Genomic DNA, 23042 nt, shown 5'->3' on the forward strand with positions numbered 1-23042 from the left:
TCTTTCACAAAAGGCTCCAATTTTTGCAGTTCGTTCTTTGTCTCTTTTTCTCCTGATTAGGAATGTGCTCAAAAAGAAAATCTTGCCTTGAAACATCAAAAAGCAGAAAATGCTGAAACAGCTTTCAAATTTATGCATATTCAATACAATGTGGTTCTTAGCAGAGGGAAGAGGGAGTGTCATCTACCCCGAATAAAACCATATATTCTGCAATTACAATCTCCCGGCAACAAAATGCACAGATGCTTTTTGTGTGCAGATGAAAAACAAAACACTTTAGATTAACAACAATTTAGCTAAACTGAAGTCTGTTTAAAGTTGGCGTCATTGTAGCACCATAGGGAAGGAGGTCTACTTTGGACTCTCACTTTGTTCTTTTCAAAAAGTTAGTTAATTTTAACCAGGAGAGAACCAGCAACATATTCAGTAGATTGTTAATTGTCCAGTTATTACACTGAGATGTTTGCGCTGCCTTTTACTGTTATTGCCACACGAACAGAAACACACTTAGTGACGCGGGTGGTGCTGTGGGTTAAACCACAGAGCCTAGGGCTTGCCAATCAGAAGGTTGGTGGTTCGAATCCCGCAACGGTTGCTCGGTCCCTGCTCCTGCCAACCTAGCAGTTCAAAAGCACATCAAAGTGCAAGTAGATAAATCCCGCTCTGGCGGGAAGGTAAATAGCGTTTCCGTGCACTGCTCTGGTTCGCCAGAAGCAGCTTAATCATGCCAACCACATGACCCAGAAGCTGTATGCCAGCTCCCTCAGACAGTAAAGCGAGATGAGCGCCGCAGCCCCAGAGTCATCCGCAACTGGACCTAACGGTCAGGGGGTCCCTCTACCTCTACCTTTACAGAAATGAAGTCCCATTGGACTTTCTGCCAGATAATTCGCTCTAGGACTGTGACCTTAGGGGACAATACAAACTCTAAATTATCCTGGAATGATCAAATCAATAACTGGCAGACCTCCGGCATAAATCCCCAAACCTGGATCAGGTATACATACGCCAGCACAAATCCCTCATTGCAGCTCAGTTTACAATTATGTTGGATTCTAACTCCGTTCAGCTTAGCCACATGACCAGGCACTCACAATAACTTACACCAGCAGAGTAGTGTAAAAAAAGAAGCTTGTCTTCTCTTTGCCAAATGTGAGCCAGCTCACCTGACAGTAGCGATGCTCCTGAATGGCGTTTGGATTTGGTGTACTTTATGCCAGTTGAACATAAATTTTCACCTGTGGGGAGGTTGATGCCTGTTCCCCCAACAGGGGTTTATTTTTCTTATTTGTGTATGTGTGTGTGATAAAATTCACCTCCATTGTGTTTTGGCGCTACCCTTCACAGTAGCAGCTTCTTCCATATATATATATATATATATATATATATATATATATATATATATGTTGTTGCTGCTCCAGGTAGCAGGATCAGACCTCCTCTTTCAGTGATCCAGCTACCATTTTCTTTTCCTAACTGTGCTCTGGACATAACATTGTTGTAAGGAATTGTGAGGGAAGGTGCACTGCTAAGCCATCATTTCTCCAGCTTAAATGCATTAGCTGAATTTATTTTTTTCATTCTGACTTGTGATTAAAATGTTTTTGTTTCTCACCCTGGGACTCTTGAGTGAAAAACGTAAAAGGTCAAGGTCAAGGTCCCCTGGACGGTTAAGTCCAGTCAAAGGCGACTATGGGGAACAGGCTATAAATACCTCAAGTAAGCAAGCAAACTTTGAATAAAACCATATATATCCATGTGCATCCTAGATGCCAGCAGAAATATGGTGAGGAAAATCTTGGCCAGCCCATTTCCACAGCTGGTGTACTGCCAGTGCTTTCTTTTCTTCTAAAAAAAATGTTTAGGGGTTCTCTCATTTTCTACTCATATTGAAATACTGCTCCTCAGTGAGGCCAAACTTAGATTCACAAAATGTTTACGGGTATGTGTACCCCCCTGTACCCCCAGAAAGAAGCACTGTGTACCACTTCTGAGAAGGCACCAGCAGGGTTAGAAACTGAAAAATGTGATTTTTTTAATGGAATGTGTAATTTGTGTGTTTGGACCTGTCATGTGAAAAGTCATGTGTTGCTCCACAATCTAGATTCAAAAACATGCCTGGAATCGAAACATTGACAAAGACTGCTGCCCCCCGCCTAAGAAACCCACATGCTGAGTTTAGTAGCAATATCTTAAGAGGAGGCCAAACCTATGAAAATAAACAGGAAAAGTCATGCTAAAGTTATGTTTTGCTTCACCATCTTGATTCAGAATGGTACCTGGCATCTAAAGAGCAATGAAGACCACCGTGTCCACTCCAGGAGCCCTTATTCCAGCTCTGGTGAAAACATCTCAAGAAATGGCTAGAGCTATGCCCTAAAGTGGTTGAAATCACATTTTCTTCTGCCATCTTGATTCAATATAGCATCTCTGTCAGGATGCTGTCAGCGGCTCCTGGCTGGTTGTCCAGGAAAGTATAAAGACAAGGAAAGGTTTCTGACGGTCAAAAGTTACTGGCCATTGCTGTTGGCACGGAGATAATCTAGGTTGAATGCAAACAGGCCATTCTGATGTCATGTGTGATGTCACAAAGGGGATATGCTTTAAGTCTTGGGAAAGCCAAAAGCAGTTAACAGTCATGCTGTATCTCAGCCCTGTCAAGATGGATCTCCATAATAGGTTTTGAATAGTTTTATTTGGGGGATATATTAACTTTTACAATTGGGGAAAAGTTTTAGATTAGTTTGCCAGTTTGTAACCCATCAAATTGAAGCCAATAGATATACATTCACAACCCTGTACCCATCAAATAATCAACTTTATGTGTGACTTTGGGATGGATTCATACGACCACATTTCCTTTCTCAAGAAAAGTTGGAAGGTATGTAATTTGAATGGCTTTTGCTCCCTGCTGTCTGCTGTCAGGGTGCTGCCCCAGATCCCAGCTAGTTGCCCAGGAAAGTATAAAGACAAGGACAAGTTTCATACAGTCCTTTTTTTATTTCAGACTTTACAGAGAGAGGCTATAGAACCCAGCCTCTTGGATAATGGCATTGACCCAAGTGAATCTCCACCTTACTCATTTGTCAACCTCATCACCTCCTCTATGCATGCCACTAAGTGCCCTCTGTCTTCAAGCTCTTTGCTCTCCTACTTTTTAAGACTTGTCAGGTTCTGGGAGATGGTGGGTCTGGGATGCTTTCTAGCGACAACATGTCAGCCAGCTGCTCTGGCTCTCCCATGATTTCCCCCTCATCTGCCTCTGAGCTGCTACCTCCCTCAACCCCCTGTTGTAAATCTATACTGTCTTCCTCTTCCTCCTCCCTGGAAGGGTCAGGATGGGGAGGCGGTCTCCACCACTCCTCCTCCTCTGCCCAGCCCCTGACATCCTGGCATCCAAATGTCAACAAAGAGTACCAAACCCCCCTCAGAAACCCTTGTGCCAAGTTTGACGGCAATGTATCAAGCAGCATCCAAGTATACATATGGACAGAAAAACTTCTTTCCAAAATATAAAGTAGATTATATAAGGGAGCTGGATCTGTCTAATGGGCTGGATCTTTATTTCCCCCAACCCCACTGTCATATTTTGACAGGGATTCTCATTTGTCACTAACCTGATACCACAATGCCAACAGGTGGTCCATATTCCTTTATCCATGCAGTTTGAAATCAAAATAATGTGAGCACCGAGAGCCAGTGTGGTGTAGTGGTTAAGAGCGGTAGTCACGTAATCTGGGGAACCGGGTTCGCGTCTCTGCTCCTCCACATGCAGCTGCTGGGTGACTTTGGGCCAGTCACACTTCTTTGAAGTCTCTCAGCCCCACTCACCTCACAGAGTGTTTGTTGTGGGGGAGGAAGGGAAAGGAGATTGTTAGCCGCTTTGAGACTCCTGAAGGGGAGTGAAAGGCGAGATATCAAATCCAAACTCTTCTTCTTCTTCTTCAAAGACTTTGCAAGCACTGGTAATCACAGCCAGTAAGGAAACCTGATGGAACAGAGGTACACCATTGTTTCACTAGATCTTACAACCATCAACCCCATTTATGATGGTGGAAGCACTCAGAAAAATCCTAATGCAATCTAAATGCACATTGCAGAATCTATGACCGAGGGAAGGGTGTTCCTGCAAGTACACCTCCATGTGGTTATGCTAGGGATTTGAAGATCAATGGTAGCATTTTGAAATGGGCCCAGAAACAAAGAGGCCATCAACCCAGACATTTGGGGGGTCTAGTAATAAACACTCGGCTGTTGAAGTCACAATCAAAGCCTTCTCACTTCACTTAGCTGTTTCATTTTGCAGCAGCAGTTTGCAATACTTGGCTGAGGAGACAATCATAATGGCTGAGGTCAAGTTTGACCTTTTGCCCATGCTGCAGCAATTTCTTTACATCGTTCGTACCGATCTTGTACAATCTTCCAACACTTTCCTGCGAATCTATCTGCCTCTTGGGGTTATCTATATATTGAATGCTCTGGCGCACTGTTTCCTTTAAAAAATAAAATAAAAATCTAATTCCACCCTCAAGTCGTAGTTTCAACATTTTTTGAAAGAATGCAGTATTCCTCATTTTCTGTTTTCACTTTATTTAACAGGAGTGGTAATTTTGAGAGTGTTAAAAATATATATATTCGTGCATATTAATGGGCACCTTCCAGGCTTAAGCTGATTTATATATTTGGTGTAGTTTACAGATTATACAGATTTTGGGTTATGAAGATTTTAATCAAGAAGTATGTCTTTTTAATCTTTATGCTCAGCCTCGTTTTGCTTCAGTATTAGCTTGGCAATTAAGGTAATGAATTTTACTGAGGAAGGCTGAAGGAAGGGAGTGCTTTCTAAACAGACACCTGGCATGCACTGGTTGTCATGGTGATTTCCCAGATGCTCAAACAAGTGGAGAAAAGCAGCAATTCAATATTCCCATAACAGAAGAAGTAGAAACACTAATTGATATCTGTTTCAGAGAAACATGGGCTAGACTGTGGGATTTCAAGCTGCAGATGTTCTTAGGAAGATACATTAAGAGCTATAGTGCCCTAGAAGCACAGGAGGAAGGCACTATTTGAATACTGCATTAATCTGTGTGCAGCTAATAGGCTGCACTATCCCTTTGATTAGATGGTCATGAAGAACACATAATTTTTGCCATGCCAAAATCTGCCCTCCAGTTTTGTGAAAGTTCTTCCCACCCACCCCCTGTTGAAGAAGCTTCCATTTTTCTGTCTCACTGAGAATTTGGGCAAAATGGTATTTCGAACTTAACCTTATTGTGAGGTGACCAAGGGTGGTAGCATGCAAGGGCAGGGTGTATAGGCTTTTTTGTGTAAAAAGGGGTGCCAACTTGACTAAAATATTGGGGGGCCCAAGTAAGCCCCCGTCCCACATAATCAACAACAAGACACAGCACACACATACTTTTTGAATGGAAATGCTCATCAACTTTGCGGAGGCTCAGCCCCCTCAAATATTTTATGGGGGGGGGCAAAGGGACCTCAACCCCTAGGAGTTGGCGCCTATGTGTGTAAATATTTATCCTTTGAAGGTGACTACAACTAATGCAGAATGTGGCAGCTAGACTGGTGGCTGGGAGCGGCCGCCGAGACCACATAACACCGGTTTTGAAAAACCTACATTGGCTCCCAACACATTTCGGAGCACAATTCAAATTGTGGGCCTAAATGGCCTTAAATGGCCTCGGCCCAGTATACCTGAAGGAGCGTCTCCACCCCCATCGTTCAACCTGGACACTGAGGTTCAGTGCCAAGGGCCTTCTGGCGGTTCACTCACTGCGAGAAGTGAAGTTACAGGGAACCAGGCAGAGGGCCTTCTTGGTAGTGGCGCCCGGGAGTGGAATGCCTTACCATCAGATGTCAAAGAAATAAACAACTATCTGACATTTAGGAGACATCTGAAGGCAGCCCTGTTTAGGGAAGTTTTTAATGATTGATGCTTTAATGTATTTTTAATCTTTTGTAGGAAGCCGCCCAGAGTGACTTTGGAAACCCAGACAGATGGGCGGGGTATGAATAAATTATTATTATTATTATTATTATTATTATTATTATTATTATTATTATTCTGCCACTCAGCCTCTCTGGATGGCTATGCCTCCGGATCTGAAAAAGCTCCACAGGAGAAGTTATCTCATGATGTTTCCTCAGGGTCTTAACTGGGCCCTCTGGGAAGGCTGCAGAGTCCCAGTCCCAGACAACATGATTCGCCTAATGGAAGGAAGGACACTTGTGAACATCGTCAGCCACTTCAGGAGTCAGATACATAAGTGGGACAAAAACCCGTGTACCCCACCCATGAGTATTTCACAGGAATTTTCTGCCCCCAGTATATATGGCACTTTACAGAATACAATTCTAAAATTTGTGGCAGGAGAGAAGAGCAGAGGAAGAGGGACCAAAGGGAAGGCTGGAGTAAACAAGGCAAGAGTTTGCTGTTGTTCCAGATACATGTGATATTAGCAGTGCTTTTTTCAGGGGGGGGGATGCAAGGATATGCATACCCCTAAACATTTTCTGAATCTAAGTTTGGCCTCATTGAGGGGCAGTATTTCAAAATGAGTAGGAAAAAGAGAGAACCCCTAAACATTTTTTTTAATAAAAAAAGCACTGGATTTTAGGCTTAGCTGTAGGCTAAATATGTCAGCTAATGATCCACTGGCTCTTAGCTCACCCATCCTATTAGATGGTGGGTTTGGATTGCTCTCTAAGCCAGGACTGCACAGAGCCTACTTGAGCAGAGCAGACTCCCCACCACAGATATCCACCCCACAGCTCATTGGCTGATGGGAGAGCAGAAACCATAATGACATATAGGTCAGAACGAGTGGGACCGTTCCCCTTTTCCCCCTTGCATATGTTATGTGTGTGTGTGAAGAATATGTCACACTGCACACTCTTTGTACGTGCTTGAGGAGCCCTTTGAGCTTGTGAGCATCAGAAGGAATGTTCACATATCTCCAACAGCTTCACCCCAAACTCACCAGAACTCAGTTCCGGCCCCTCTCAGGTGGTCACCAGTGACATTATAAGAGAACAAGGGAGCTGTTCATGGTGAGTTCCGGCACCTATTTTTATGGAAAAATAGCAATGAGCCTTAATCTTTAAGGTTGTTTTCCAATTCAGGTAGGACTTCAGGTTTCATGGTGGAAAGGATTTGAACGAAGGTTCAAATGCCTTCTCTTGATCAGGTTAAAATTAAGTGATTAAAATCAGTATGCATTAATGATACATGTAGTACTTACTTTCTTATAACTTAAACTGATTAGAAGTAATGGCGCTCCTGATAAATAATCATATGTGGTCATTTTCAGAAGCACATTCAATGGTGCCACTACTGACAAGATCCCACAAACTCCTGTATTTCCTTCACATAGTCATCTGAACATGTTATTCAGCAAAAAGCCCAGGTTTGCTACTCACCATATGTTTTTGAACACCTTCTTGCCATATTTACACTCTCCTTTTTCTAAAACGCACATGACTAACGATATGAAGTGTGAAGAGACCTCAAGCTGTCAATGTAAAGGCACTAATTTACGCTCTTGCCTGGCTCTATTTTTTCAGGAAATTCATACAGCTGCACTTTTTGTTTTGTTTTGTTTTTATAGAGAGAGCCGAGTTTTAGTATATTTGTTTCATCATAATGATACAAATTAGTTAAGAAGTGGGTAGTGGTGGCATTGAACATTATATTATTTGATATAGCTGGTTCTTTTATTTTATTTTTTGTAATGAAGTATTTTTCTACTCTTGTGATTCAAGTATGTAACAATCTCATAAAGTAATTAACCGCATTTCTCGGATTGCCCGCTGAAGTGCATAGCAAAATAAAATGGCCAATAATAATAATTTAAGATGCACAAGACATCTGTGCACCTCGTTTGCGAAGTTGTTAGCAACACGGCACAGCCTCCTACATCTGTACATTTCATGGACTTTATCCAGCTTCATCGGAAACCCAAACAAATTAATTGTCTTAACATTGTAATGAAGCTTAATGGTTTATATAGTAGCTGGGAAAGCATAATTGGAACAAGTACGTATTCAAGTCTCAATTGTGCACCTTAGACTTGAGAAGAAACCAGAAAGCATTCCACCTCATCCACCAATCTGTTTATTATGGTATGGGGATTCTAAATAAATAATACGGTGATGGTTCAAGTTGCCGGCTTTTATGTTGTAACCACTCCCGTGCTTGTGACTACAAACTGATGAGATGGTGAAGCTTTTCCAGTCTCTCCAGCTCTATGCCACTTGGGTCAAAAGTTGTGTAGGTGGCAGAGAAAATCAGAATATAAAGGCATGGAAAGACTTTGTACATAAAACCAATAGGAAGCAACAGTACACTACCTTGGACTGTTATAGAAAGCCACATTCACTTCCTCTGCCTCTCACTAAGGCCATAGAATGTTTCCTGAGGTGCAGTGTTGGAGTAAGTTCCTTGTTATGTCCAAGCTCAGGGGAACTATGAGCATTTTAAACCAGGTGCGGAAACATTTTTCCATCCAAAGTCTACATTTCCTCATGGATAACTTTTTGATGGACACATGCCAAAGAAGGGTACAGCCAGAGGCAAAAAATGACAAGGCAATTACTTTTGCTCCTACTTTTGAACTAAGCATAAGTTAAAATAACCAGGATTGGACGTAACAAGGAACTCTGCAAAGAGAATTTCAGAAAGATGGCTGAAACATCTGGGTTCTTCTAGTGGGAATTATATTGTAATTCCCACTTTGTGGAGTATGTTGTGGGTGCAGTTTTCTGTGTTCCTTCACAGGGCGAATGCTTAAATGAAGAAGAAAAATAGGTCTCCACGACTACCTCTGCACCACCTCCTACATCTAACAAATATTCTTTCATCTCTTGTATAGCCATGCATAAAATGTTCTCCATCTAATGCATTATAGATTTGCCAGATGTAATTTAAAGCATAAGGAAGTGTTCAATAAAAAATTAATGACATTTTAAACATTTTTCAAGCTCTGAATAGGCATTTGCACTCAAGCTAAATGTTTTCTTCAAAAGCAACATTAGAAGGGGAAAAAAGAATTCATTAGGTTCCCACTTTCATTTCTTAAAAGTCTTTTTTTCATGAATGAGGCACCCTTGTACGGTATGTGGTATGTGACTATGCAAAACTAATTATTACCTTTCAAGAACAATATATGTATATCCCTGCAGGCTATTATCATTGAAAGCAAATCGTGTGGAGTCGAACAAACAGCCTTGAGGGCTTTCATAATTACTGACAGGGATATTAAAAGTGACAGATATGAGATGTATGCTTCAAAATAATAATAATAAAAAATTATTATGAGCACAGCTACCAATTTGTCATTTGTATTTACTCCTGTTTGACAAACCAGACACCCATTGTGTGGCCACAAATGATCTATTTTTGCTGCATTTGGGGTAGAAATGAATGGTTCAAGCAGGCTATATTCCCCTTTCTAACAGAAGGATTCCTTCACTTCATGCAGAGATAAAACTGTGAGTCTTTAAGTAAAAATAAATCAAATCTGCTAAAAGGCTTCCAGGCTACTTTCTGAGGCATGTATTTTACGCAGCATATTTCAATTAAGGATTATAAATGTTTTTTAGATGTAATTAAAACTATCCATTTAAGTTCTGCAATTGATGGGGAACAGAGTTAATGTTCCGTGACCCCACAAAAACTCCATATTTGCCTTTTATATTTTAGGATCCACAGAACTGAAGAGTAGTTCTCTTTGTATCCATCGCAGGCACAGCAACCATCCCTCATGCTGGGAGGTAGATTGCCATAATCATCATCATTATAATCATTTTATATGTATGCCGCCTTTCCATAGTTAAAACAATGCTCAAGGTAGCTTACATCATGACAAGATTTACATAATTACCAACATAACAATAAACAATAAATAAAAAGGTAAACATAAAGGACCCATGACAGTTAAGTCCAGTCGCGAACGACTCTGGGGTTGCGGCGCTCATCTCGCTTTACTTGCCAAGGGAGCCAGCGTTTGTCTACAGACAGTTTTTCTGGGTCATGTGGCCAGCATGACTAAGCGGCTTCTGGCGAAACCAGAGCAGCGCACGGAAATGCCATTTACCTTCCCACCGGAGCGGTACCTATTTATCTACTTTCACTTTGATGTGCTTTCGAGCTGCTAGGTTGGCAGGAGCTGGGGCTGAGCAACAGGAGCTCACCCTGTTGTGGGGATTCGAACCACTGACCTTCCGATCGGCAAGCCCTAGGCTCAGTGGTTTAGACCACAGCGCCACACAGCAAAAAGTACCCAACCAAATGGAAAACAATTTTACACATAAATCATAAAATCTAAAACTAAGAATACAGCATTAATATCAGTCACAATTTAAAATGACATAGATAGAAACTAAAATCAATATAGAAAAACAAAACAAAAATGGAGCCCTCTCTGCCCAGCAAGGCAGGGCCCTTTAGGCTCCCAGCAGGTCAGTCCTGGGCAGCAGCAGCGATGGCAGCACTCCTTTATGGAGCCTGTCATGCACTTTATGTGGGTCTCCTCTTGGTGACTGTATTGGTGTTTCAACTGGCATGGTAGCCAGCCTGATAACAAGGGTGAGATCTATGAGCACCAGTATTCCAACATCAGTACTAGTTCTGGAGTGTCTTGTAAGCAAAATTCACTTCTGCACTTTTGAACTGTGGAACACTAAATGGCTTTACCCTAGAACATCTAAGAGCATGCTTCTTCTCCCATAGCCTCTTAGAAGTTTGCCACTAACAGGAAATTGCAGCTTCATTGCATGACAGCTTCATGTCATTGCATGACAGTTGCAGAGCCTCCATGCATCTGTTCCATGACTGAGACGAATCTGGGTTTACTCCTCTGTCGCTGACAGTCATTCAGCTTGAACTAACCACAACATAGGATGCCATACCATTTCTGCATTACCTAAATGGCAGGTCTGTTAATACTGTGACCATTAACAGAGGGAATTTCCTGGCATTTTATAGCACAGAAATCCTTAAGACAACAAATTAAACCAAAGAAGTTTTTTGTTAATCAAATATGATACATTTTCAGAAGGCTATCCCTTCAACTAAAGATGGAGGAGAAACTTCACATTTAAAGTTGGAGTTCACATTCAGCTCAAATTAAAAGACACTATTCAAAACAAGATATGGACCCAAACACAGCCATCCTTTGAGATTTGCATTTCCCCCCTGAATTTTGTAGTGCAGTTCTTGAGCCAAATAATATGTACAAAAATGCATCTAAAGGGTGAAGTGTGCAAGGAAAAGACATTTATTGGTGGGAAAATACATACAGGAATGTATTATATGCTTTGCAAAAAGTGCATATTAGACCAAAAGTTATCTTCTGCCACTTTTTTCTCCTTAAAAAAATTGAGCAGCCTCGCATATTTCACAGGCAGCTGACCATTCTCATGTTAGATTGCACTTCAAATTTTAAGGGGAGGAGAGTAATTTTTCCGTCAAACACCTTGTGCAAATTTGATCTTGTTACATGCCATTGCTTCCTCTAGCTGCCTCTACTTTGGCACCACGCCATTTCCAGTGGCACCCCTACTGGAAACTCTTTATTTCTTCTTTCTGATTTAATCATGAAAATTAAATCAGTCAAATAGGGATTGTACCATTAACAGGGTGAAATGCTCCGTTTTATGCCGTACAGACGGAAGAGAAATCCTGTGTTTTGTATAAGCCTCATGCTCCAGAACTTTTCGCCGCATTCAGCGCAGACATACGGATTGGAAAAGCTGCAGAAGTAATATCTGTTATAGGGCTTTTACTCTAACCTTGGTCTCCATATCTCGTCAAGATACCACACCAGCAGTTGTCAGTCAATGCAAGTTTTTGTACTTAATTGCATGGTGATTTCTCATTTTAAAATCAGACACCAACCAAGCACCCTGCTTTTGTCACCCAGTTATATTAACGTCACCATGAAGAAAGTGTGGGGAAAGTTTTTATTTCCTTAGTATGTAAATAATTAAGAGAGAACTTTGGAAAAAGGTTTGATAAATTGAATAGTGGTTTTCGACATAGCTGTATTTCCATTCTTACTGCTTTATCCCAACCTAAAGCTGTGATATTTTTTGTTGAGCATTTTTTCCAGCTTTTAAACAGCACTCCAAATGAATGTGCTTATATATACAGTGATACCTTGGGTTACAAACACCTTGGGTTACAAACACTTTGGGTTACAGACTCTGCTAACCCGGAAGTAGTACCTCGGGTTAAGAACTTTACCATAGGATGAGAACAGAAATTGTGCACTGGCAGTGTGGTGGCAGCGGAAGACCCCATTAGCTAAAGTGGTACCTCAGGTTAAGAACAGACCTCTGGAATGAAATACGTTTGTAACCAGACGTACCACTGTATCTCTCTCTATATCTCTCTCTATATCTCTCTCTATATCTCTCTCTATATCTATATCTATATCTATATCTATATCTATATCTATATCTATATCTATCTATCTATATCTATCTATCATCTATCTATCTTACATTAACAGGGTGATGCCATGATGCTACATAACCAATCAGATTTGGCTACTTAGTGATTTCACTGGGGGCAAATAAAATGAGTTCAGAGAGATGTAAATAGACATGTAAACACTTTCTCAAGTGGGGCAAAAAGAGAGAGTTTATACAATGAGAAACACTACTCAGAACCTTCCTGAAAACGTTAAATAACTTTGGCCATTGCTAACACAAGATATATTAGTAACTAATAATTAAGAGGGCATTGTTCAGTCCTTTGTGGATGAAAAGAATGTGGTATGGCTTCCACTGTTAAATGTTTGCACAGGATGGAGGAGAGCATGTGAATCTTCTGGACTCCTTTCCCATCTTTTCCAATGCTGAAAGCAAAGCCCTGATTTTGAAAGCTTTAAAGCTCAGCAAGCAGGGGACCAAATGCCACCAGAACACAGTGAAGAGAGAATTAAGGGGGTCTAAGAAAACTGGGCAAGAAATACAAAGCATAGGAAAAGTTCCCTTGACTCCAACATGGTGTTTGGGAGGAATATAAATGGATAAAGACACTCGCCGGAGGTCAGAAATCTTCCTTCCGTCTCCTGCTCTTTCTTTTATGGAGCTATGGATTATTCATGTTCTTTTTGCAATGTGAGGGATGGACAAAGCATAGCCAACTAGATGGCCCATGGCTAGCTGACATTGTTGAATATAAATAGAAATAACACACGGCTCACTCAGTCCTAATTAAACTCTGCTATCCATTTTTATGCATCATTTGAACAGGGATCCAATATTGGATATACGTAGTTGGTGCTTACTTTTAATATAAGGGATGCTTTCTACAAGTTAGGTGAAATGCTTAAAGCTTTATTCTAGGATGGAACGGAAGACACATTGAAATCATTGGTGTTTATTTCCATGTACTTCTCTATAAACTGTCAAACCTATCCCTACCCCCCAATTTTTCATTATAAGAGTCAAGTTCAACTCAGCTGACACACCTGAAATACAAGGAATTTCACAAGCCTATATGCCTATACCATATGACAAACTAGTGCTGCTTAACATTACAGTTTTACCCAGATGCTGTAAAAATGTAGTGCTCCTGCAATGATAATCTGTATTGCAGACAGTGTGTTCTCCTGCTCCTCATAACCATTCTGTCTTTCACATCACGGGCTGTAGTCCTGCTCAGTCTCTCACACAGGGATAGAAAATCTATAGCTTTCCCTCCAACTCCCAGAGGTCCCAGCAAGTATGGGACGGATGGTCAGGGATGATGAGAATTGGAGTCCAGCAATATTTGGAGAGCCCTAGACCCTGGGTAGGGAAACTAAGGCCCGGGGGGTGGATCCGGCCCAATCATCTTCTAAATCCGGCCTGCAGACGGTCCAGGAATCAGCGTGTTTTTACATGAGTAGAATGTGTCCTTTTATTTAAAATGCATCTCTGGGTTATTTGTGCAGCATAGGAATTCGTTCTCCACCCCCCCCAAAAAAAAAATAGTCCACTCCCCACAAGATCGGAGGGACAGTGGACCAGCCCCCTGATGATAAAGTTTGCTGATACATACCCTAGAACATAAGGGACACGGGTGGCGCTGTGGGTTAAACCACAGTGCCTAGGACTTGCCGATCAGAAGGTCGGCGGTTCGAATCCCTGCAACGGGGTGAGCTCCTGTTGCTCGGTCCCTGTTCCTGCCAACCTAGCAGTTCGAAAGCACGTCAAAGTGCAAGTAGATAAATAGGCACCGTTCCTGCGGGAAGGTAAACGGCGTTTCCGTGTGCTGCTCTGGTTCTCCAGAAGTGGCTTAGTCATGCTGGCCACATGACCCGGAAGCTGTACGCTGGCTCCCTCAGCCAATAAAGCGAGATGAGCGCAGCAACCCCAGAGTCGGCCACGACTGGACCTAATGGTCAGGGGTCCCTTTACCTTTACCTTACCCTAGACCATCTGTCAGCTTCCAGTGTCAGAGCACAGCTTCCACCTATGTAAATCCACTCACTCACTTTTTCTCTTTCCTTTCGCCAGCTTTGTGGGTCTCTGCTTCGCTACAGTTTTCTCCTTCTTATCACTTTAACTGCACCCCTTTTCTCCACACGTTGACTTCCACCCTCCTTTCCTCCAAAATTCCATTCTCCTTGATAACAGATGCATGGAGCTACACCCACACCCACACACCCCTGTTCTGACCCCAATTTTCCTTCATTCCATTCAAGTGTACCTTCCTCCATCTGCCACAACTGAATCAAATGAGATTGGAGAGGAGAAATCAATGTCAGTAAGTTGCCCCCGTTGGCATGCAGTTCAGCTCAACATGCTTGTTTCTCTAATATACATTCGAAAACTGTCCTTCTAATTATTTAGCATAGCCAGAAAGCCTAATCATCTGTTTAATATATCTGTTTATAGATGGCACTAATTGGTTGACTTCTCTTAGAAACCCATCTCAGTTATGGCATTATTATTATTATTATTATTATTATTATTATTATTAAAAACATATTTGCAAAAAGGACTACTGATGCCCAGGTGTGTGTTTTTTCTCTTTGTGTCTTACATTTGTGTACTTATTAATTATGGTGAGAGAAGGAAACACCAACTCCTGTATAAACAGGGAGACAGAGTAACTTCCAATTATGCTTTAGCACATTTGCTGTCTGAGCTTGCACAATAACATTTTACCTAAATGAATCTCTAATTCAGCATATGTGGAAAAGGTAATGCTTTGAGCTATATTCCCTTCTGCAAGTGTATCGCTTATTGGACCTCATATTTGTAAGAAACACTCCAGAGTGAAGCATGTATCTCATTCTTTATCTCCCTTGCTGGTTTTTAGCCATCGGAGGTTCATGATTTCAGCAGATGTTGCTGGGTTTGTGGGTAGAATTTTTTTTCATGTTTTTGTTTGTTTCAAGGCAAGTTAATGAATTGCATCCTTCCCTGCTTTCTCACTTTGGTAGTGCAGGGGGACGATGACAAATGCATTCATGAGTAAGTTCCTTGCGATAGTTGGTGAATCAATTTTGCATGTTTTCCTCAATGTTTCCAGTGCAGTTGTACAGCGGAACTTGTAGTTTCACTTTATTATTGATGAGGGCATTTTGAATAATTAAAAAAAAAAAACCACCCTGTAAAGTTGGAGTAGTGCAGACAGTAAAAGGAACCATCTTTTCTCTTAGCTTATGATCAGAGGCACTTCATGGAATAGACATTATATGAATCAGAAAACAGAATTTTTGATCGGTATCACTGGGAGGCCCACTTCAATCATTACTTAATTGAGTTATCTTTGGGAGAAGAAAAAGCTAAGGAGGAAACCCTACACAAATCCAGAGTAGTGTCTGTAAAATGGTTGGGTGGCACCTTGTACACCTCCTTCCAGCAACTCCTGCAGCCAAGCTGGTCCCAAATGTGTTGCTCTGCTTTCCTTTTCATATCAGCAAAACAGAGAGGAGGGTCCAGTTATCTGGGCAGCTCAGAACCTCCACACACACTGCCCAGGCTTGTGCCTCAAAAGGTCCCTTGGAGGCTGCTTATACAGCAATGTGACTTTACCCCCAGAAGTGCACGCCATTCTCTCTCAAAACAGACGAATCTCAACAAGACATGTGAGGGGGGTGTCAGACATAAGCACACTTGCATCTGTGTATAACCCAGGTTCTATAATTTGTTAGGAGCCTCAAAAGGTCAAAAAGCATTCCTGCTTCAGTCTGTTGCCTTCTATATGATCGAAGCAGGCAAAAAGGTCCTCATCTTCACTGCCTTCTCCTATGCTTACCGTCACCTTATAGTAGCACCTAAACAGGACTGGATTGCCTTAGAACTTCCTCAACGACTGTAGGAAAGTACTGGATTGATATGAGTCTATCCTGTACATCGCTGCTTAATGCACATTACATTGAACAGTGCGGGTTCAAGCTATAAAGAATCAGGTCACTTGAGGGATTGGATTTTTGTAGATTCCAATGCCAATTAACTGATTCAAACCTCCTGGATTAACATGTGGATCATATTTCAGAAAGTGAGAGTCCGGACACAAAAGTTGTTGAGGTTTATTTGGGGGGAGGGGCGAAGGTTTTCCAGATTTCTGGGGACATTTCAGTGATTTCTGCCCACACGTATGGCAACCTTACATTTCCCATTGGTGCAACTCAATATCTCAAAATACAGTTCTAGACTGGTGTACTTTGAGGTGTGTGTGTGTGTGTGTGTGTGTGTGTGTGTATATGTGTGTGTGTGTGTGTGTGTATGCAAATTCTGAAGGTTACCCACAGCAATAAGTGAAGTTACAGTAAACCAGACATAGGGCCTTCTCAGTAGTGAAACTCACCCTGTGAAGCACTTCCATCAAATGTAAAAGAGATGAACAGTTATATGATTTTCCATAGACATCTGAAGGTAGCTCTGTATCAGGAAGATTTTAATATCTGATGTTTCATTGTGTTCCATTATATTCTGTTGAAAGCCTCCCAAAGTGGTTGGGAGAACCCAGTCAGATGGGTGTGTAACAAGTAAATAATAATAATAATAATAATAATAATAATAATAATAATAATCACTGATTCATGTCGCTATTTGGAAAAAGTAAGTTATGAATGAACACATACAAAAGTGATGCATACCACACACTCATTTGTCTATCCTTAGTACAGAAGCTTCTCCCACTTAGCTATTCATCCATGTTAAAGAAACCACACCAAATGGCTTACCATGTATTGTCTGCACACTCTGACAAGCCACACTTGAGTTAATGGCTTTCTCTGTTGGCCATTGGCATAAAACATAGGGGAGATGGGGTAGTGTGTTTGCCTAAAACTTATTTGTAAATGATATCAATAATATCTGGATACCAAGTTCTCCGGTTTCAATGGTGCAAGGTCGGACGCGGGTGGCGCTGTGGTCTAAACTACCGGGCCTCTTGGGCTTGCTGATCGGAAGGTCAGTGGTTTGAATCTGCATGACGGGTTCTGAATCCGAGACCAGGGAGAAGAGTCGGTGGAAGAAGACTGGAAAAAGTTTAAAGACTATTTACAGAAATACTGTAAAATTAATGAATGTTAGAAAAAGGTGGAAATGAAGTTATATGGCTTTAGTAGAAATGTGATAAGGAACTACGTATAACTAGATTATTAGAGTATTAAAGGAAAAAATAAGGTTCGAAATGTTAAGATAATTATAGGATAGAAAACAGAGGAAGATGGAAAGGAATTGCTGAAACAATTAATAGAAGTGGAATACAAAAAGGGAGGTGTGAGGAGGTCGCTGAAATAAGTGAATGAAAGATAAGATATTGAAATTGTTTGGTGTGCTTTAAATTGTTTTTATTTTGTTCTGTTAGTTTAATGTGTTAGTGTTATGTAGTGTTCTTATGTTATATTATGCAGTGTTTTTGTATTGTATTGTATTGTCTATTTTGTTTTGTTTAAATTGTTGGAAAAGCAATAAATATATATATATATTTTAAAAAAGAATCTGCATGACGGGGTGAGCTCCTGTTGCTCTGTCCCAGCTTCTGCCAACCTAGCAGTTCGAAAGCACACCAGTGCAAGTAGATATATAGGGACTACTGCGACGGGAAGGTAAACAGCATTTTTGTGCGCTCTGCTTTCCATCATGGTGTTCCGTTGTGCCAGAAGCAGTTTAGTCACGCTGACCACATGACCCGGAAAGCTGTCTGTGGACAAACGCCGGCTCCCCTGGCCTGAAGTGAGATGTGTGCTGCACCCCATAGTCACCTTTGAATGGACTTTACTGTCCAGGGGTCCTTTACCCTTTTTTATTTTATTAAGGTTAACACTAGGATGGAGAAGAGGTGGCAAAAAGACCACAATCTGTGCATTCACTGAGACTGATAAATGTGGACACCTCAAGAGCTTAACAAAATGTACAAACTTCAAGTCAAATTTTCCAGACACTAGAATTCAAACAAACCACGGCTGGTTCTCAGGTGCAGTTCAAATGTAAAACAGGACCCTGGGGATACCTCTGTGGTTCATGTTGAACATCTTTACTTGCACTTTTGGAGACTCTGTCTGTGCTAAGAATACCAGGGATTTTTCGTACTATCCATCTTGCAACATTTCAAGCTGTGATTGTTTGACATTTTAGTATGGGTGCTTTCCGCAGCTGCACCCTATGTCTAGGACTAGGTATGCATAGATGAACGGATCTGTAAATTTCAATTTCTATCAGTTTTTCATCTTTCCAGTGTTCAGTAAGCCCCATTTCTGCATTAGTTTGGAAGATTTTTTTTAAAAAAAGAGGTCCACAGAAAAAAATATATACATTTTTTTCTAATGCAAAGATTTATAATGCATTTTTGCCCAATATACACATTTTTTTTGCAAGAAATTTGTCCTAATATAATGCATTTGTGCATTATTTGCACTTTTCCCTAAAATACACATATTGGGGTGGGGGGCTGGACAATTGAAGCCCACAAAAACGGAGAAGTGTGAATTTTGAAGGATAGCTGCATTTCAGATCACATATCAGCTTGGGAACGGCGATTTGCTCTGATTCAGCACTAAACAATGGATTTTCCTGGGGAAAGCAGTGGAGCAATGAGAAAACTGCTTGGATCTGTGCTTAGGAAGCACAGGACAAGTGGAAAACTGCTTGGAACAGTGCTTTCTAGATATGGAACAAGTAGAAGTCTGGAAAAGCCCAGGACCAGTGTGACCTGGGGAGAGGGGGTGTGGTTGGGGGAAGTAAGGCTTTTGACACTGTAAATCGTAATGCCCTGTGGACTGGTCTTCTGAAAATCGGCTGCCCAGATAAATTTGTAAACATCATTCGGCTCCTCCATGATAATATGACAGCAACAATCACAGATAACAATGGCTCTCAAGGTGAACCATTCACAGTGGGATCAGATGTTAAACAGGGTTGTGTTATTGCCCCAACTCTATAATAAATTATTAAATTATAAATTATTATTCATTATTTTCATTGCCATGATCCTACACTTTGTCGAAGGGAAACTCCCCACTGGAGTAGAAATAATATATCGAACAGATGGAAATCTCTTCAATCTGAGCAGGCTGAAAGCAAAGAGTAAGGTTACCGTAACTTCCGTCATAGAGCTTCAGTATGCTGATGACAATGTAGTGTGTGCACACTCAGAGGATGACCTCCAAACCATCCTAAAAATCTTTGCAGAAGCTTAGAAAAAGCTTGGCCTGTCACTCAATATCCAAAAAACCAAAGTGCTGCACCAACAAGTACAAAAGAACCCCTCTGCAGTGCCACAAATCCAACTCAGTGGTGTAATGTTGGAAAATGTTAATCACTTCTCCTACTTAGGCAGTTATCTTTCCACAAGGGCCAACATCCAGCATTGCCTGAGCTCTGTGAGTGTGGCTTTCTCCTGATTGAAGTGCAGAGTGTTTGAGGACCAGGACATTCGCAGGGAAACCAAGATGCTTGTTTACAAAGCTATTGTACTACCAACCTTACTGTATGCTTGTGAAACATGGACCACTTATAAATGCCATCTCCAGCTCCTCAAAAGATTCCATCAACTGTGTCTCTGAAAAATTTAACACATCACTTGGGAAGACAGGCGAACTAATATCAGTGTACTGGAAGAAGCAAAGATCACCACTGTTGAAGCAATAATTCTTCAACATCAACTTCGTTGGACTGGTCATGTTGTGCGGATGCCTGATTATCGTCTTCCAAAGCAACTACTCTATTCCGAACTTAAAAATGGAAAGCATAATGCTGGTGGTCAGCAAAAGAGGTTTAAAGACTGTCTCAAGGCAAATCTTTAAAAAAATGTAGTATAAACACCGACACTGGGAAACACTGGCCTGCGAGTGCTGTAATTGGAGAACAGCCTTTACCATAGGTGTTAGGGACTTGGAAGACACTTGAACTCAGCACATTCTAAGAGGAAGGCATGCTTGGCAAATCCACACCATGATCAACTCCCGCCTGGAAACCAATGTCCCCACTGTGGAAGGACGTGTTGAGATTCCATTCCGCCTTTTGTTGCATATGTGTGGGATTGTTACATGTCACATGTCAGTTTACATTCCAGCACAGATTGCTGGGTCCCGTGAGCAGAACTTCCACTGTATTGCTTTTGTTTAGACACTCTCTCTGAGAAGATGGCAAGGAGAGACATGTTTCATTGTCCTGATTTATGTATAATAAACACGTAGTTTTAGTATGTATCTACATCCTTAAGCCTCTTCTGTTGTGCAGTTTACTCTGCTAAGTAAAGTGTGCTCAAGTCAGTATTTTTTGCCCTATAGGACGCACCGGCCCATAGGACGCACCTAGTTTTTTTCGGGGGGGGGGGATAAATAAATAAAATTTTATTCCCCCCCCTCAGCCGCGGGGGAAGCCCGAGCCCCTCGCTCCGGGCAGCAGGCTGCTATCTGCAGCCTAGGGAGCCCTGCGGGAACTCCCGCAGGGCTCCCTAGGCTTGCTGATAGCTTCCTGAAGCCTGGAGAGCAAGAGGGGTTGGTGCGCACCGACCCCTCTCGCTCTCCAAGCTTCAGCGAAAGCCCCTTCATTTTTGAAGGGGAAAAAGTGCATCCTATAGGGCGAAAAATACGGTACATCGGAGCCAGAGGTTGATGAATCTCCGCAGCGAGAAGGCTGAGAGGGAGACGCTCCAGCTGGGGCCAAGCCAGCTGGCCTATTGACCCCCAGATGCCCACAGGACATGTGGTTCCAGAACTAGCCTCCACAGTCACTTATGGTCTCATCGTTAAAACTGTGCTTATGGAAGACAATCTTACTTGGCTACGAGTGATCGCCAAAGAAAAAAAAGAAGAAGAATTTTGGGGAAGAGTTCAAATGTCCTGACATGGAAGCTTTGGGGGCCACATTTGGCTCCGGGAACTGAGGTTCCCTATCCCTGTTTTACATGCTCAGGTACATGCCTAATCATAACTTCCATGTGATGCTTTACTGTTGCATTCTTCTGAACACTGGTAAAACCATGCAACACAAGTATATGGTACAAGTATCCAATCAATCCCACCAAGATTTCTGTATCTGGAAATGCACTTAAGTGCCCATTCAGTCTGGTCAAACAACACACTAATAAGAATCCTTTAGAATTCATTTTAGAAGCTTTTCTTGTTCGAGTGGAATTCAGGAGGGGCTGAATGAAAGTGAGAGGGGTTGCTGAAGTATGAATTCTGCCCTTTATTTTCAGATACATGAATAACAATCTGAAGATTGCACTTGTGTAGCTTTGAACCCCTGGTCTCTCTGACACCCCACTAGCTCAGGCATTGAGTGTGTGGCAGGTTATGCTACTGACCTATAAGAGCTGCCCTGTGTTTGACTCGTGTTTTGTCCTTTCTCATCCAGATATATGTGACTCAGTGGCAAAGAAAGCCTCACACATCTCTCATTTTGTGTCAAAAGATTCTTAAATAATGGCCACATGGAGAAGAATATAGAATAAAGTTATAGAGGCAAGAAATACCAATCATTATTCACTATCCTCCATATACCCACAATCCAGATTACTGGCATTTCAAAGCGTTGCAAATGTATTCTGAGAATATTTTTCTTGCTCTTAAATATTTATTGCAAAAGGGATTCAACACACTTCAAGTATGTCATTATATTCTTTACTCCTTGTTGTCTCATCTCTTCAAGGTTTTCAGAATTTTTGCAGCAGCAATCTCACCCAGTATACTGCGAATCGTCAGCAAAACAACCGTTTCATTCCCAATTCCTGAATGGCCCCTTCAGCAGCTTCATGTAGATGTTAAACAGCACCAGCCCGAATAGCATGGTTGGTTTGAGCATAATGCTAATAACACCAAAGTTGCAGGTTCAATCCCTCAATGGGACAGCTGCAAATCCCTGCATTGCAGGGGGATGGACATAATTATCAGGGTATCTTCCAACTCAACAATTCTATGATTCTATGGGGGACAACATGAGATCCCTTGGGATGCCAAATCAGAAGAGTACAGAATTAAATTTAGTATATCCACTTATCACACAATTACCTGTTTGAAATTTGGACAACAGTTTCCCCCCACCTGATACTCGAACCTATACTGATTGACATGGGGAATTTAAAAGATGAAATGTACATTTCAATACAGTGGTACCTTGGGTAACATACGCTTCAGGTTACATACGCTTCAGGTTACAGACTCCGCTAACCCAGAAATAGTACCTTGGGTTAAGAACTTTGCTTCAGGAGGAGAACAGAAATCGTGCTCCGGCGGCGCGGCGTCAGCAGGAGGCCCCATTAGCTAAAGTGGTGCTTCAGGTTAAGAACAGTTTCAGGTTAAGAACGGACCTCCAGAATGAATTAAGTACTTAACCCAAGGTACCTCTGCATATCTGAGGCAAGAATTCTCTAAAATTACATCCTGTTACATTTATATAACATAAGGCTCTACAAATAATATATTTGTGCCTGCTCAGAAGTACACATCATGGAATTCAATGGGTCTTACTTCAGGTAAGTGCATATATTGTTATGAGTTTGTGGGTACTAGGCAAAAGGGGGGGAGGTAAAGGACCCTGGGTGGTTAAATCCAGTCAAAGGAGAT

At 41.6% G+C, this 23042-nt stretch overlaps 2 long non-coding RNA genes across 4 annotated transcripts in view; both read left to right on the plus strand.

Moving 5' to 3' along the window:
• LOC310767303 overlaps nt 1–23042 on the plus strand; it is a 121614-nt gene that overhangs the window by 19858 nt on the left and 78714 nt on the right. The gene's annotated exons all lie outside the window — the stretch shown is intronic.
• On the plus strand, nt 2652–22437 carry LOC310767221. 3 transcript variants are annotated; one of them, XR_014550764.1, is made up of 4 exons: nt 2652–2881; nt 5984–6027; nt 7332–7427; nt 22129–22437. It is a non-coding gene; the product is annotated as an uncharacterized lncRNA (long non-coding RNA). The 3 variants fall into 3 exon arrangements; XR_014550765.1 differs by lacking the exon at nt 22129–22437 and adding an exon at nt 8798–9346; XR_014550766.1 differs by lacking the exon at nt 22129–22437 and having other exon boundaries at nt 7332–7442.

The sequence above is a fragment of the Podarcis filfolensis genome (assembly GCF_964270895.1).
Source record: "Podarcis filfolensis genome assembly, chromosome: 7".
Lineage (NCBI taxonomy): Eukaryota > Metazoa > Chordata > Lepidosauria > Squamata > Lacertidae > Podarcis > Podarcis filfolensis.